Raw genomic sequence first — 15,691 nt, forward strand, 5'->3', positions numbered from 1 at the left:
AATAGTTGCATTACCCTTTTCATCACTTACGCTTTTTCTGTCTACTTTTACAGCAACTGTGCCTGCTTTTGTCTGGCTGCTAACAAAAATGGGCACTTATACAAAATACCAGGTCCTATGAATATAATGTTGCTCAAGGGAACTTACGCGCTGCTCGCTTTGTATTCCTGATAACCTAAATTTTCTTGATGGTGGCGAGGCACTGAAATGCTTTCGAAAAGGGAACCATATGAGAGGTAGGAAGTTGGATTATTTCAGCTTTTGGGGTAGTACTCAAGCCCTTACACATTTCCAGAGATTAGTTACAGATGCTGAAGAAGGAAATGCATGTGTAGAGATGCCCTCTGACTGAGATCTACAGGAATAAGAAATTTGGAAGTGCAAACATTTTTAACTTTAATTTCTTTGAACTTTTAATTTGAGGAGATTTCATTTTTGTTCTTTAATTTCTCTCTGGGAAAGAAATAATTGAGGGGGGTTCAGAGTATTCAAATTTGGGGCATCCTTCATGTTGTAATTATTTGGGCTAATTGCATAATCTCTGGTGAGTTATATTAAACAATGCAGATAGGCATAATTTGAAATGGAAAATAGAACAAAGATAAAATATTCTGCCTAGGGTACAATGTAGCCTTGAAGTTAATTTTATTAATGTCTTATTCTGACCCACTTTGTAATCTGCTGAGGACAAAAATTTGAACTGTCTTCACAGCTAATCTCAAAGATACATAAAATAGAAGTGGTTGATGCTAGAGATGCAGGAGTAGGGCTACCTCGTCAGGGCTGGAGCAGTACTGCCCTGCTGTATTACTAGCTTACTTTCCCAAGGGAAATGGCCACACCATATGCTTCATTACTAAGCTCAATGGGTTAAGACAGTGGTTTTCATCCCTAGCTGTGCATTAGAATTATCTGGGGAGTGTTTAAAATGCTTAAACTTTGTCCTAGAGCAATTAAATCAGAAATCTCAGGGGTTAGGGTCTAGTATTATTAAAAAGCCCCTGGGTGTTTCTGGTATGCATTCATCTTGGGTTGAGTTACCCATGAAACAGACTCTGTGACAGAGATTTGCATATGAGGAAGTTTATTGGTAAGTGCTCTCAGCCACAATTACCTGTAAGACAGTAAAGAAGGATTGGGCAGATGAAGTTGAACTTCAGCTGCTGTAACAAAGCTCTCTGCCATAGTCGATGCCACAGGGAGGTCTGGATCTGGGATGGCCCTCCATATTTGTCTCAAATTGAGGCACAGTAGCTGAATACCCTTACACCTTACCCTTACACCTTACCTACTTACACCAACCTTACACCTACCCCACTTTGGATTTGGGTTGCTCTCAGGGAATGGGTGTAACCTTGGGAATGAAAACTTCCCAGTGAAAGGAATTATAAGGACGTACTCAGCTCTAAGCTGTCAGCAGCCAGCACTACACATGTAGTCAGATTCTAGAGCCCATAGCACTTCCCAGAATGATGAAATAGTGGAGTTAACCTTTCTGGGCCCATTCTAAAATCCATTGCCCCGGCCTCCCCAGCAGAATAAAAGATATATGTCTGACTGGTGAAGATGAGGAGGAAGATCTCGTCTCAATACCCAGTGGGACTGTGTTGATCAGTAATGGAGTCATGGGGGAAAGTCAGGCATTGTGGGCATGTCTGTCTCTCCTCTCTTACGTTAAATGTGGATGCTCTTAAAAAGTGTGTATAAGAATTGGCAGGGTCATCAAAGAGAACATAAAGACAAGCAACTAATATTTGATATCTTAAATTCATCTGCGTTTATCTATTCCTTTTCTGGCAGTATATCTATACTGGTTAGGCCCTTATGATGTGCTAATTCGTTACTCTATTCATCAACTTGTCTGTGATATTATAGTTGGTTATGGTGTGGTAGCAAATGGAACCAGGCATATAATAGCTCAAAAGATAGTTTGTATCTCGTTTATTAATAGTCTTAAGTAGAGATTCCAGTTTACTGGTTGTTCTTGTCTGTATAAGTCATTTAGTGGCCCAGGCTGACAGATGTTCTGCCTTTTTCAAAAGATGACATAAATGGCTTCCAAGGACCCCAGGATTACCACCAACACACATTAGCCAGAGGCAGAAAGAGCCTGGCAGAAGTTTAGGTGGGCCACATGTGGCAGATTCATGTCTCACCTCCACACCTGTTACTCTGGAGACAGCTTGGTCTCATGGCCGTGCCTAGCTGGATGAGCACCTGGGAAAAGCAATCTAACTGAGGATTTAAAGAAAGAGAGGGTAGATTTTGCTGGAAAACTAGTAGCTTCTGCTACACACATTATCTCCCTTTTAATCCACATATAACATTCAGTCCAGGACTACTATTACTCCCATTTTATATGCAAGGAACTAAGGTACAAAGAATTTAGGGATCGTGCCTGCAGTCACATGACTATTAAATCCAGTCCAGCTTAGCAACTCCAGAGTCTACGCACATCGCTATTACCACTACTACAACTGCTACTCTAACTACCAACACCACCTCCACTACTGCTATACACACGCACACACATGTGTGCATAAATTAAGTTTATGAGAAATATATTAAAAATCTTAAAGAATTCAGGATTATTCCATAATTAATTAAATGAACTATTTGAAAACATAAATATAGATAATTCTTGTACTTTATAACAAAATCAGGTAGATCAAATAACTTAATGTACAAAATCAAATCATTTAAAACTAAAAGGACAGGGGCACCTGGCTGGCTCAGTCAATGGAATATGTGACTCTTGATCTCAGGGTTTTAAGTTCAAGCCCCATGTTGGGTGTAGAAATTACTTAAAAATAAAATCTTTAGGGCTGCCTGGGTGGCTCAGTGGGTTAAGCCTCTGCCTTCAGCTCAGGTCATGATCTCAGGGTCCTGGGATCGAGTCCCACATCAGGCTCTCTGCTAGGCAGGGAGCCTGCTTCCTCCTCTCTCTCTCTCTACTTGTGATCTCTCTCTCTGTCAAATAAATAAAATCTTTAAAATAAATAAATAAATAAATAAATAAAATCTTTAAAACAACAACAACAACAAAAGGATGTACTAGTGGCTATTGATCAGCTCTCTGGAATTTTACGTTTTATTTATTTTTTTTAAAGTTGTTTTTTTATTCCAGTTCGTTCACATACAGTGTAATATTAGTTTCAGGTGTACAATAGAGTGATTCAGACTTCCATATCTCAGCCAGTGCTCACCACAAGAAGCACCCTCCTTCATCCCTGGTACCTATTTAACCCATGTCCCCCTTCTCCTCCCCTATGGTAACCATCAGATTGTTCTCTATAATTAAAAGTCTGGTTTTCGCTTTGAGTCTCTCTGTCTTTCTCATCTTTTGCCTTTGCTTGATTTGCTTCTTAAATTCCACATATGAATGAAATCATATGGTATTTGCCTTTCTCTGACTTATTTCACTTAGCATCATACTCTCTGGCTTCAGCCATGTCACTGCAAATGGCAAGATCTCATTCTTTTTTGTTGCTGAATAACATTCCTCTGCGTGTGTGTGTGTGTGTGTGTGTGTGTACCAGATCTTCTTTATCCACTCATTGATCACCGGACGCATGTGCTGCTTCCATGCCTTGGCTATTGTAAATAATGCTGCAGTAAACATAGGAGTGCATATATCTTTTCAAATTCGTGTTTTCTTATTCTTTGGGTAAATACTCACTAATGTAATTGCTGGATGGTAAGGTAGTTCTATTTTTAAAGATTTTATTTATTAATTTGACAGACAGAGATCATAAGGAGGCAGAGAGGCAGGCAGAGAGACGGGGGAAGCAGGCTCCCTGCCGAGCAGAGAGCCCGATGCGGGGCTCAATCCCAGGACCCTGGGATCATGACCTGAGCCGAAGGCAGAGGCTTTAACCCACTGCACCATCCAGGTGCCCCGGTAGTTCTATTTTTAATTTTTTGAGGAACTTCCATACTGTTTTCCAAAGTAGCTATATCAGTTTGCATTCCCACTAACAGTGCACAAGTGTTCCTTTCTCTTTTTTTAAAAATTTTATTGTGTTAAGTTAGTCACCATACATCATTAGTTTTTGATGTAGTGTTCCAAGATTCATCATTTACATATAATACCCAGGGCTCCATGCAATGTGTGCTCTCCTTAATATCCACCACCAGTCTCACTCATTCCCCCACTCCCCTCACCTCTAAAACCCTCAGTTTGTTTCTCAGAGTCCACAGTCTCTCCTGGTTCATCTCCCCCTCTGATTTACCCCAATTCAATTTTCCTTTCCTTCTCCTAATGTCCTCTAAGTTATTCCTTATGTTCCACAAGTAAGTGAAACCACATGATAATGGACTTTCTCTGCTTGACTTCTTTCACTCAGCATAATCTCCTCCAGTCCCATCCATGTTAATGCAAATAATGGGCATTCATCCTTTCTGATGGCTGCGTAATATTCCACTGTATATATGGACCACATCTTCTTTATCCATTCATCTGTTGAAGGACATCTCAGCCCTTTCCACAGTTTGGCTATTGCAGACATTGCTGCTATGAACATTGGGGTACATATGGCCCTTCTTTTCACTACATCTGTGTCTTTGGGGTAAATATTCAGTAGTGCAATTCCAGATCTTAGGGTAGCTCTGTTTTTAATTTTTTGAGGAATCTCCACACTCTTTTCCACAGTGGCTGCACCAACTTGCATTCCCACCAACAGTGTAAGAGGGTTCCCCTTTCTCCACATCCTCTCCAACATTTATTGTTTCCTGCCTTGTTAATATTTGCCATTCTAACTGGTGTAAGGTGGTATCTCAAAGTGGTTTTGATTTGGATTTCCATGATGGCTAATGATGATGAGCATTTTTTCATGTGTTTGTTACCCATTTGTATGTCTTCATTGGAGAAGTGTCTGTTCATGACTTCTGCCCATTTTTTGACTGATTATCTGTTTTTTGGGTGTTGAGTTTGAGAAGTTCTTTATAGATCTTGGATATCAGTCCTTTGTCTGTAATGTCATTTGCGAATATTGTCTCCCATTTCATGGGTTGCCTCAGTTTTGTTAACTGTTTCCTTTGGTGTGAAGAGTCTTTTGATCTTAATGAAGTCCCAAAAGTTCATTTTCACTTTCGTTTCTCTTGCCCTTGGAGATGTGTCTTGAAAGAATTTGCTGTGGCCAATGTCAGTGAGGTTGCTGCCTATGTTGTCCCCTAGGATTTTGATGGATTACTGTCTCACATTGAGGTCTTTCACCAATTTTGAGTTTATCTTAGTGTGTAGTATAAGAGAATAGTTGAATTTCATTCTTCTGTACATAGCTGTCCAATTTTCCCAGGACCATCTATTGAAGAGACTATCTTTTTTCCACTGGATATTTTTTCCTGCTTTGTTGAAGATTATTTGACCACGGAGTTGAGGATCCATATCTGAGCTCTGTACTCTGTTTTGTTTTTGTTTTGTTTAATTTTTTTAAGTACACTCCATGCCCAGTGTGGGACTTGAACTCACGACCCTGAGATCAAGAGTCACATGCTCTACCAACTGAGCCAGCAAGACACCCCAGGTGTTCTTCTTTCTCCACATCCTCGCCAACACCTGTTGTTTCTTGTGTTGTTGGTTTTAACTATTCTAACAGGTGTGAGATTATACCCCGTTGTAGTTTTGATTTGCATTTCCCTGAGGATAAGTGATAATGAGCATCTTTTCAAGTGTCTATGGCCATCTGGATATCCTTTTTGGAGAAATGTCTGTTCATGTCTTCTACCCAATTTTTAATTGGGTTATTTGTTTTTTGGGTATTGAGTTTTGTAAGTTCTTTACATATTTTGGGTAATAACTCTTTATCAGATATGTCATTTGCGCATATCTTCTCCCATTCAGTAGGTTGCCTTTTAGATTTCTTGATTATTTCCTTTGCTTTGCAGAAGCTTTTTATCTCGATGTAGTTCAATAGTTTATTTTTGCTTTTGTTTCCCTTGCCTCAGGAGATCTATCTAGAGAAAGTTGCTATGGCTAATGTCCAAGAAGTTACTACCTGTCTTCTCTTCTAGGATTTTTATGGTTTTAGGTCTCACATTTAGATCTTTAATCCATTTTTAATTTATCTTTTTTTAAGGTGTAAGAGAGTGGTCCAGTTTCATTCTTTGGCACGTAGCTGTCCAGTTTCCCCAACACCATTTTTTGAAGAGACTTTTTCCCATTGGTTATTCTTTCTTGCTTTGTTGATTAATTGGCCATAGAATTATATGTTTATTTCATGCTTTTCTGTTCTGTTCCATTGATTTGTGAGTTGTTTTTGTGCCAGTACCATACTCTTTTGATTACTACAGCTTCATAATATAACTGGAAGTCCAGAATTCTGATGCCCCCAGCTTTGCTTTTCTTTTTAAAGATTGCTCTGGAAATGTGTGGTCTTTTGTGGTTTTTTACATATTTTAGGATTGTTTGTTTTAGTTCTGTGCAAATGCTGTTGGTGTTTTGATCGAGATTACATTAAATATGTAGATTGGTTTGGGTAGTATAGACATGTTAACAATATTATTTTTCCAATCCATGAACGCAGAATGTCTTTTCATTTCTCCGTGTCCTCTTCACTTTCTTTTATCAGCGCTTTACAGTTTTCAGAGTACAGGTCTTGCACCTCTTTGGTTAGGTTTATTCCTAGGTATCTTGTTATAGCTCTCTAGAATTCTAAAATGTAATTTGAAGTATAATTTTAAATATCATATATAGTAAGTGACAAAGGAAATGTTTGTTCTTTTTGACTTGTAATTAAATTTCAGTTACTTTTTGATGAATTCTCTGGAAGTATCAAATAGGCAGTTGAATATATGAGTCAGGAGTATAGGGCCTGACAGAAATACAGATTTAGGAATAAATTTATAAATTTAGATGTATGAGTTATATATATGTATACATACCATATACTTTTATAAATAAACTGTTTTTAGAGGTATGGCACTACATAACTTTATCAAGGATTAATGTGTCAATAGAAAAGAGAAGATGGTCTATAAATATCATTGAATGTAAAGAGTCCTAACACACTGCTGGTGAGAATTCAAAATTTTCACTTTTTCTTTAGAGCTCTTTGACAGTCAGAATCAAAAGGTCTTATGAGCCATATTTACTGGGGCACCTGGATGGCTCAGTCATTAAGCATCTGCCTTTGGCCCAGGTTATGATCACAGAGTCCTGGGATTGAGTGCCACATTGGGCTCCCTGCTCAGCCAGGAGCCTGCTTCTCCCTCTTCTGATCCCCTCATTTGTGCCCTCTCACTCTCTCAAACACATAAATAAAGTCTTTAAAAAAAAAAAGAAAAAGAAAGTCCATATTTATTGATGCATTAAACCAAATCCTTTAAATATTCCCAAAAGAAATATACACTGAAACAGTCAAATATTCGTACATAAAGATGTATTTTGTGGCATTATGTATAAAAGAGAAAATAGGAATAATCCTAAAATTCCAGAATCTCAAGAATAGTCATACATTATGAAATATTTGGCATCAGTGAAATTTTTTTAAATTTAAATTTTAGTTAACATAGAGTGCAGTACTGGTTTCTGGAGCAGAATTTAGGGATTCATCACTTACATACAAAAATATGAAATGCTTCACAAATTTGTGTTTCATCCTTGCACAGGGGCCATGCTAGTCTTCTCTATATCATTCTAGTTTTAGTATATGTGCTGGCAAAGGAGGCACCGGCCGCAAAGAAATTTTAATTAATGTTTCAAAAATATTTAAGGATATGGAAAAATAAAGCAGAAAAAACAAAACAGCTTCAAGGAACTGATCACGTAGTAGGGATATAGGCACATAAATAATTAGTTTAATGATTAATGTCAAAGCAGAAGTATCTACAAAATACTGAAGAAGCAAAAGAGTAAATATTTAAATGTCTAGTGTGAGGGTGTTTGAAGGCAGACTCTCAGAGGAGATGGCCTCTGAATTGAAAATATGAATGAATAGAATGGATAGGAATGGTTCAAGCAGAAGAAACAACATATACCAAAGCATAGAGCATAGAATAACATTGTATATTGATGAAACTTTACGAAGCTCAATATTATTAAAGGAAAACTTTCAAAATAGGTGAAGATGAAGGAAGGGAGGTAGTCAGGGACAAATCATACAGTGCATCAAGTAGCATACAAAGATCTAGAATTTATGACAAGGTCAGTGGGGTATGGAATTAGTGAAACATTTTCAGTAAGGATATGACAAGTCAGATTTAAATATAACCCTATCATCTCCACACATTGCAAGGACATAAATATTTCTTGAGGAAATTAGACATAAAATCAAATATCCAATTTGACGTATTCTTTTTTATTAATTAATTTATTTTTTTTAATAAACATATAATGTATTTTTATCCCCAGGGGTACAGGTCTGTGAATTGCCAGGTTTACACATTTCATAGCACTCACCATAGCACATACCCTCCCCAATGTCCATATCCCCACCACCCTCTCCCATCCCCCCTCCCCCCGGCAACCCTCAGTCTGTTTTTTGAGATTGAGTCTTTTATGGTTTTTCTCTCTCCCAATCCCATCTTCTTTCATTTTTTCTTTTCCTAGCCCCCAACCCCCCCACATTGCATCTCCACTTCCTCATATCAGGGAGATCATATGATAGTTGTCTTCCTCCGATTGACTTATTTCGCTAAGCATAATACCCTCTAGTTCCATCCACGTAGTCGCAAATGGCAAGATTTCATTTCTTTTGATGGCTGCGTAGTATTCCATTGTACATATATACCACATCTTCTTTGTCCATCAATTTGACGTATTTTTGCTTTACTCCTGCCTCTTCTCAGACAACACATTGCTCTCTCCCAGCTGTCTAATCACTCGTGCTTCAGGTCGCCTCCAGGATCTCTTCAGTAATGTCTATTATCAGGAGCAGAACTATGTTGCATAGTGTCCTCCAAATAAGGCTGTTGTGAGGCTCATCCATGGATGGCTCTTGGTGATACAATATGTCACTGCCCTCCAGATGCAAGACTGAAACTAACTACTGCTATGGTCCAGGGTCATATGCCCAGAACTAAGACAGTAGCAGTAAGACTTGAGAGAAGGAAATGGATTGAAGAAATATATAGAGAGGGAAGTTGGAACGGATTGGATGGCTAGTAGCCTGAGAACCAAGGAAGGCAATGGTAAATTTAGTTCTGGAGCTATTCTACCAAACAGCATTTAAACCAGTGGTTTCCAAACTTGGCTGCACATTGGAATCAATGGCTGAGCTTTGCAACAATACATATTCTAGAACATCACTCTTGAATTTTCAGATTCAGTACTCCTAGGGTGTGAAATAGGTATCCGCATTTTAAGTAAGCTCCAACGGTGATCAGAATGCACAACCCGAATCGGCGCTTTTACTGTAGAATACTGCTCAATTCAGAGTTACTGGAGTATTAACTAGCACATGAATGGATACAGAAAAAATGTCTTGGTTATGATCCCATGGCTCCTGTTGTTGCAAGTGTATTTAGTAGAAATCCGAATATTCCCTTCCATTGCTATTCTGAGCAGATGTTCATTCCTCATTCATGAGAAATTAGGGTTTGAATATCCTGCACCTGTTGCCAGATCTTACCAATGGCAGATTCTCAACTTCTTTCTCTATACATCTATTAATCCAGTTCATAATGATTTCTTTTATGTTTAGCATGTGCTTTTCCTGGCACAGAAAGATGTCCTCTGTATAAGCCTAACTTTGCACATACACAGATGATTCTATTAGTTACTCAGCAGATGTCCAAGACAATGGTTTTCCACAAGAGAACTGTATCCTGAAGATTAAACCATTTTGCCTTGAAAAGTGGCCAAAATTTTATTCTAAGTTATTGAAAACCCTGTGAAGAAGCTGTATGTATAATGCACACAGTGTGACTCAGATTACCGACTGTGGAGAATATTGGGTGAAAAACGAACATATTGATTTGTTGATACTGTTCCCCAAAGTGGTGCTTCTCCATATGAAAGATATGATTGCTTTAGATAGGTTGAACTGGTAAATTTGCTCTTCCCAGACGTTTTAGTAGATCTCTACTTACTTTTGCCAACCGTTCACTGGGGTAGCCACTAGATGTTCTCTTACATGGTACCAACTCTTGGGGATTACATAACCTCTCTTTAGACATTAGTTAGTGGTGGATACAGAGGTAATGACTGCACGTGTATTTTTTTAAAATAAACTCAATATTAACACATCTTACCAATACTCTTGAACTATATTGAATGACGATCAAAACCTCGCCTATTGCAGTAGCACTGCCAACAAAAACCAGACTCCACTGAAGTCCTTTCTCTTGTACCTGTTGGTAAGTTGTCTTGTATATACACCCTGGAAGCACGTGCTTCCCTACCTTCCTTCATACTTAGAAATCAGGGGGAGCAAGCTCATCCGGGCACTTTTGATTTCTAACAGTTTTGTTGACAAATGAATTCACAGCTGGATTTGAAGGGCATTGTTCTTTTTTTTTTTTAATCATTTTTTTAAATTTATTTTCAACATAACTGTATTGTTTTTGTACCACACCCAGTGCTCCATGCAATCTGTGCCCTCTCTAATACCCACCACCTGGTTCCCCCAACCTCCCACCCCCCCACCTCTTCAAACCCTTCAGATTGTTTTTCAGAGTCCACAGTCTCTCATTGTTCACCTCCCCTTCCAATTTCCCCCAACTCCCTTCTAACTCCCCATGTCCTCCATGCTATTTGTTATGCTCCACAAATAAGTGAAACCATATGATAATTGACGCTCTCTGCTTGACTTATTTCACTCAGCATAATCTCTTCCAGTCCCGTCCATGTTGCTACAAAAGTTGGGGATTCATCCTTTCTGATGGAGGCATCATACTCCATAGTGTATATGGGATAGCACAAGGGAGATCTTGGGCATGGCAAAATAATTCTGTATCTTAACTAAGGTGGTGCTTTTACCAATCCACGTGATAGGATAGAATGACAAAGAGCTATACTTACACATCATATCAATATCAATATCAGTTCCCTGGTTTTGATACTATACGGCGCGGAAGATGTAGCTGTTGAGAGAGACGGGGTGAAGGGTACAGAGGGCCTGTATGTACTTTCTTTGCACCTTCCTCTGAATTTATAATTAGTTCAAAATAAGTTGAGAAGAGAGCTCCTTGTCAGAGTCATTGTCCATTAGAGAGCAACAGCCCCAAGCAGTGTGGGAGCCTGCTTCTTCTAGAACTGACGCTGTCTGCATTGTCTGCATTTCGGCCAGCACACACCAATGAGTCTGTCTCTTCACTCGGTTCTTTGCCTTGTATTTTGTCGATGCATAACCTTGGCAATTCAGGCCCAATTTCTACCTTTAATATTTTTTCTTGTTCAATCCATAATGCCTAACAGTGTCTGGCCTGTGGCAGGCATTTTTGGCTGAATGAACAGAGGAAGGAAAGATGGTCTTATCTATCCTCCTAGAACTCTGAGTTCCTTGAGGGCTAGAACAACAGATTCATCTATGTCGGCAAAACATCTAGCACAGTAGGCATTCAGTGAATGTTTTTGGAAGTAATAAATGGAATGCTATAAAATCAGCGAGGATTATTGTTATTAACATTTTAAAGGCTCTAACTATCCTCCGCTAAAAGGAAGTTTTCATAATTTCCATCGACCTCACCTTTCTTTTTAAGATCTTTTATATTTTTTTGAACATAACTTAGGGCAACCTATTTTTAGCAAAGTAGTATTCTTCTGTATGTATGCCTATAAAATGGTAGTTTTCTAAGATAAGAGAATTATACTCAAAGTTGTTCTTGCAAATCACATCCTGCAGAGATTCTAGATGGTTGTGGCAGCAGCTCTGCTACTTTTCCAAAATAAATTAGTGAGCACTTGGGATCCAGAAGAGGACTGCTTGTTAACTGGTTGCCGCAAGGCTGGGAAAAGTAAGGAGCCCCACCAGAAGACCAATGAGCTGCAGAGGCCTTATTTTTATTTATTTTATTTTTATTTTTATTTTATTTTGCCCATGCCTTTCATAGCTTCATTACTAGCCCACTGGCACTGTTTGAATCTTCAAGAAAGCAGCCTGTATGCTTTGGTGGAGAAAGGTGGGGAGAAAAAAAGACAAGTATCTGATGTAAGTTATACCCTAATTTTCAAGACATTTCTTATATGGTCTCTCATTTTGTGAATATCCGACAAGGCTCCTTGGGGCGTAACACAGAAAACCTAACACAAACAGGCTTTAAAGATGGAGAATTTGTTAGCTTATGTAAAAAAGTCCCAGGTGAGACTTGAACTAGGAGCCAAAACACTGTTACCCCGGCCTGGTGTGTCTCCACTCTTAGCTCTGCCCTCGCCTATGTTGTCTTCTTTATCGGGCTTTATCCAGTGACCTGCTCAATCTGCCCAAATTCAAGTATAGTAGTAAAGAGAATAGATCTCTTCCCAGTAAATTCAGTACAGATCCGAGGATTCACTCTAATTGGACCAGCTGAAGTCTCATGTTCACTGATTAACTCATCACTGTGGCTGAGGGTGTCCTGGGAACCACTTGGCCCGGCCTGGGTCTTGCACTTTTCACCCTACTGGAATCAATTCAGTTCCAACTGAATGAAAGGGACACAAAGTAAAATACCAACTCTGCAAGATATGTTGGGTACCATTCCTAGGAGAAAGAGATAAGAGATGCTGGCAAGCCAACGCTGTAAACACCAAGCCTATCTAGCACGCTGCGTTTCGGTGCGGCAGGGCAGACGCTTACAGGTTCCCAGTGCACCGCTGCCGCTTTCGGGCCTTCGCCTCTACCACTGCTCCTCATGTTGCCTTTTTTTTTGGGGGGGGGTACGATTTTATTTATTTATTTGTTGGAGAGAATGAGCACAAGCAGCGGGAGCAGCAGAGGGAGAAGCAGGGGGGCTGAGCAGGGAACCCTACGCAGGGTTCAATCCCAGGACTTGGAGATCAGGACCTGAGCCGAAGGCAGATGCTTTTGCGACTGAGCCACCCAGGTGCTCCTTCCCTTTTTTTTTTAATAGTTAAGGATTTTTGTTCCAGTAGCTGTAGTTACAGTGCTTGTCTGTCTCCTGAGCTGTGTAAGCTCAAGCACAAGTACAAACGCAGGGAATGTGGGATGACCCAAGACAGAGCGAATCACAGGGACCCTGTGGTGACCATGAGGGACCGTGGCCGGTTCTGCTCCGTCTCCCGATGGACTCAACTCTAGCCGCTGCCGCAGAGCTGATACGAGGCACGGTCCTCCCTTCTGTGCGTTCAGTTCTCCTTATCTTTATATGTAACTGCTTTTAAAATGCAGAGTCCAGTTTAGAAACCAGCCACCAAAATGGATCTCAACACAGATCTAACGCCCAAGGAGGCGAGTCCGGCTGATCTGACGCAACACCTCCCGGAGGCCCCGTGTGCCTGAAATCCCTTCTCAGTATTGAACAGTGGGTTGATTTTCTCTTTACAATAAAAAAGAAAAAAAAAAAAAAGGCTGGGCGCCTGGGTGGCTCAGTGGGTTAAGCCTCTGCCTTCGGCTCGGGTCATGATCCCAGGGTCCTGGGATCGAGCCCCGCATCGGGCTCTCTGCTCAGCAGGGAGCCTGCTTCCTCCTCTCTCTCTGCCTGCCTCTCTGCCTACTTGTGATCTCTGTCTGTCAAATAAATAAATAAAATCTTTAAAAAAAAAAAAAAAAAAAGGCTGAGTGATACTGCATAGGAGTTCCACAATCGGCCTCATTGGGAACAGACACAATTTACATTAGATAAAAACCTGGCTGCCGGCTGTGTCTGCGCATTGACAGCCTGGTGAAGCGCGCTGTGACCGACCGCAGTGTAGACAGCTTCTGGCTCTCACACCACAGGAGAGTAAAGCAGGGTGGAAGTGGGGAGCCGGCAGGGGTTGTGGGGGGAGCGCAGCTCACTTCTGGTTCCAGAACTGATTGGACAGCCCGTCGGGTCCCTCATAGAGCCCGGCCCGGTGGTGGCTCAGGTGGCCTGACTGTACCAGTTCCTGGGGTGCAGGGAGCACAGCCCCAGCCTGTCCGTGACCTCAGCTGCATTCGTGGTGTCGGGGAGGTCCTGCTCTCTGTCACTTCTGTCAGCTGTGAAGATGAGACCTTGTGTGTTCTGGAAGCGGTGGTGCCACAGAGGCGGGGCCTTGTCCTGGCCACCTGAGTCCCACACGGTGAGGCTGATGGTCTTGTCCTCCATGGTTTCCATGGTTTCCACAGTGAAGCCTACGGTGGGAACGGGGCCACGATCTCACCCAGCTTCTGTTTGTATGGGATGGTGGTCTTTCTGCAACATCCAAGCCCACCATGAGAATGCATGCGCATTTCTTTTTTGCCAAAAAGGCCCTTAAAGAGGTTCGAGAAGATATTTCCCATGCTGTGGACAGGTGGGAGGAACACTGGCCAGAGGAAGCCCTCGGGGGCCACCATGAGGCTACTGCTCTGAGCCAGGTGTTGGTTTCCCTCCCAACCCTCCTAGTGCCTTCTTGTCAAAAAACTATCTGTCCTTCGAGGGACTGTCCAGTTTAAATGTCCCTTTCTTTGTCAGGCCTCCCCTCAGTCCTCAATCCTTGGTCGAATGCATTTCTCTTACTGTCTGTGTTTCTATAGTACTTTTGAACCTCTGCTCTAACATCCCCTTATAGTCTGTTTGGTATGGTAGTGACCTGCATTTGTTTCTTTATTTCCCTAGGTGACCAGCTTTTTGAGGTTAGGCCCTGAATCTGTTATAGCTTTGCATTGCCCACAGAGTACTAGTGACTTGGCCATACCCACAATATATTCTTGCTGAATTATTGACTTGAAATTAATTTGAATAATTGATCTTTTTTTTCCATTTCAGCATGCTCTGTCAGTGGTCTGTTTTCACTCCTGCAAAACTGCTCTGGGGCATGGATTTATTTTTGAAGTTTTCCCACTTTTTCTTCAACTTCAATAAGAAATAAATTTATACTTATTTTCATTCAAAATCATCCTTCAGTTGCTAGTTTGTCTATCCTAAGATTGGATTTGAGTAAATTTCAGATTGTCTTGAGACTGGAGGGCCTTGACCCACCTAATATACTTCATAGATTTTATATCAGAAACCAAATCTATTATGCATGGTGTGGCTTTAAGCTGTATCATCAGCCAGAATTAATAACAATTAAAACAGGGTCTTTTGGGGCACCTGGGTGGCTCAGTGGGTTAAGGCCTCTGCCTTTGGCTCGGGTCATGATCCCAGGGTCTCTGCTCAGCGGTGAGCCTGCTTCCCTTCCTCTCTCTCTCTGCCTGCCTCTCTGCCTACTTGTGATCTCTGTCTGTCAAATGAATAAATAAAATCTTTTTTAAAAAAGTATTTTAAAAATCCCAGGGTCTTTCTATTGCAAATTAAATTCAGCATTTTATAATTCACCAACAAAATCTGATTGACGTGAGTACTCTTTTGACCTGTTTAAAATGGATATATAGTGGGTGCCTGCATGGCTCTGTCAGTTAAGCCCCTACCTTTGCTTACGGCTCTGGTTTTGATCTCAGGGTTGTGAGACCGAGCCCCATGTCTGGCTCTGAGCTCTGCATGAATTTGACTTGAGATTGTCTCTCTGCCCCTCCTCCTCTACCTCTCCCCACTGCTTGTGCAGCCTCTCTCTCCAAAACAAATAAATAAATCTTTAAAATCAAAAAATAAGAAAGTAATAAAATGGAGAGATAATGATACATCTTCTCTGCTAGTGGAGCTGCAAAGA

At 40.7% G+C, this 15,691-nt stretch overlaps 2 non-coding genes and 1 pseudogene across 2 annotated transcripts; all 3 read right to left on the bottom strand.

Moving 5' to 3' along the window:
* Positions 1-5,445: 5,445 nt before the first annotated feature.
* TRNAK-CUU lies at positions 5,446-5,518 on the bottom strand. The gene has a single exon. It is a non-coding gene; the product is annotated as a tRNA-Lys (tRNA).
* Positions 5,519-7,563: 2,045 nt separating this feature from the next.
* Positions 7,564-7,670, bottom strand: LOC116859512. The gene has a single exon (XR_004381168.1). It is a non-coding gene; the product is annotated as a U6 spliceosomal RNA (small nuclear RNA).
* A 6,203-nt stretch (positions 7,671-13,873) lies between these two features.
* Positions 13,874-14,342, bottom strand: LOC116859502 (annotated as a pseudogene).
* Between the last annotated feature and the right edge of the window lie 1,349 nt (positions 14,343-15,691).

Source organism: Lontra canadensis, unplaced genomic scaffold (genome assembly GCF_010015895.1).
Source record: "Lontra canadensis isolate GAN:19392208 unplaced genomic scaffold, GSC_riverotter_1.0 scaffold157, whole genome shotgun sequence".
Lineage (NCBI taxonomy): Eukaryota > Metazoa > Chordata > Mammalia > Carnivora > Mustelidae > Lontra > Lontra canadensis.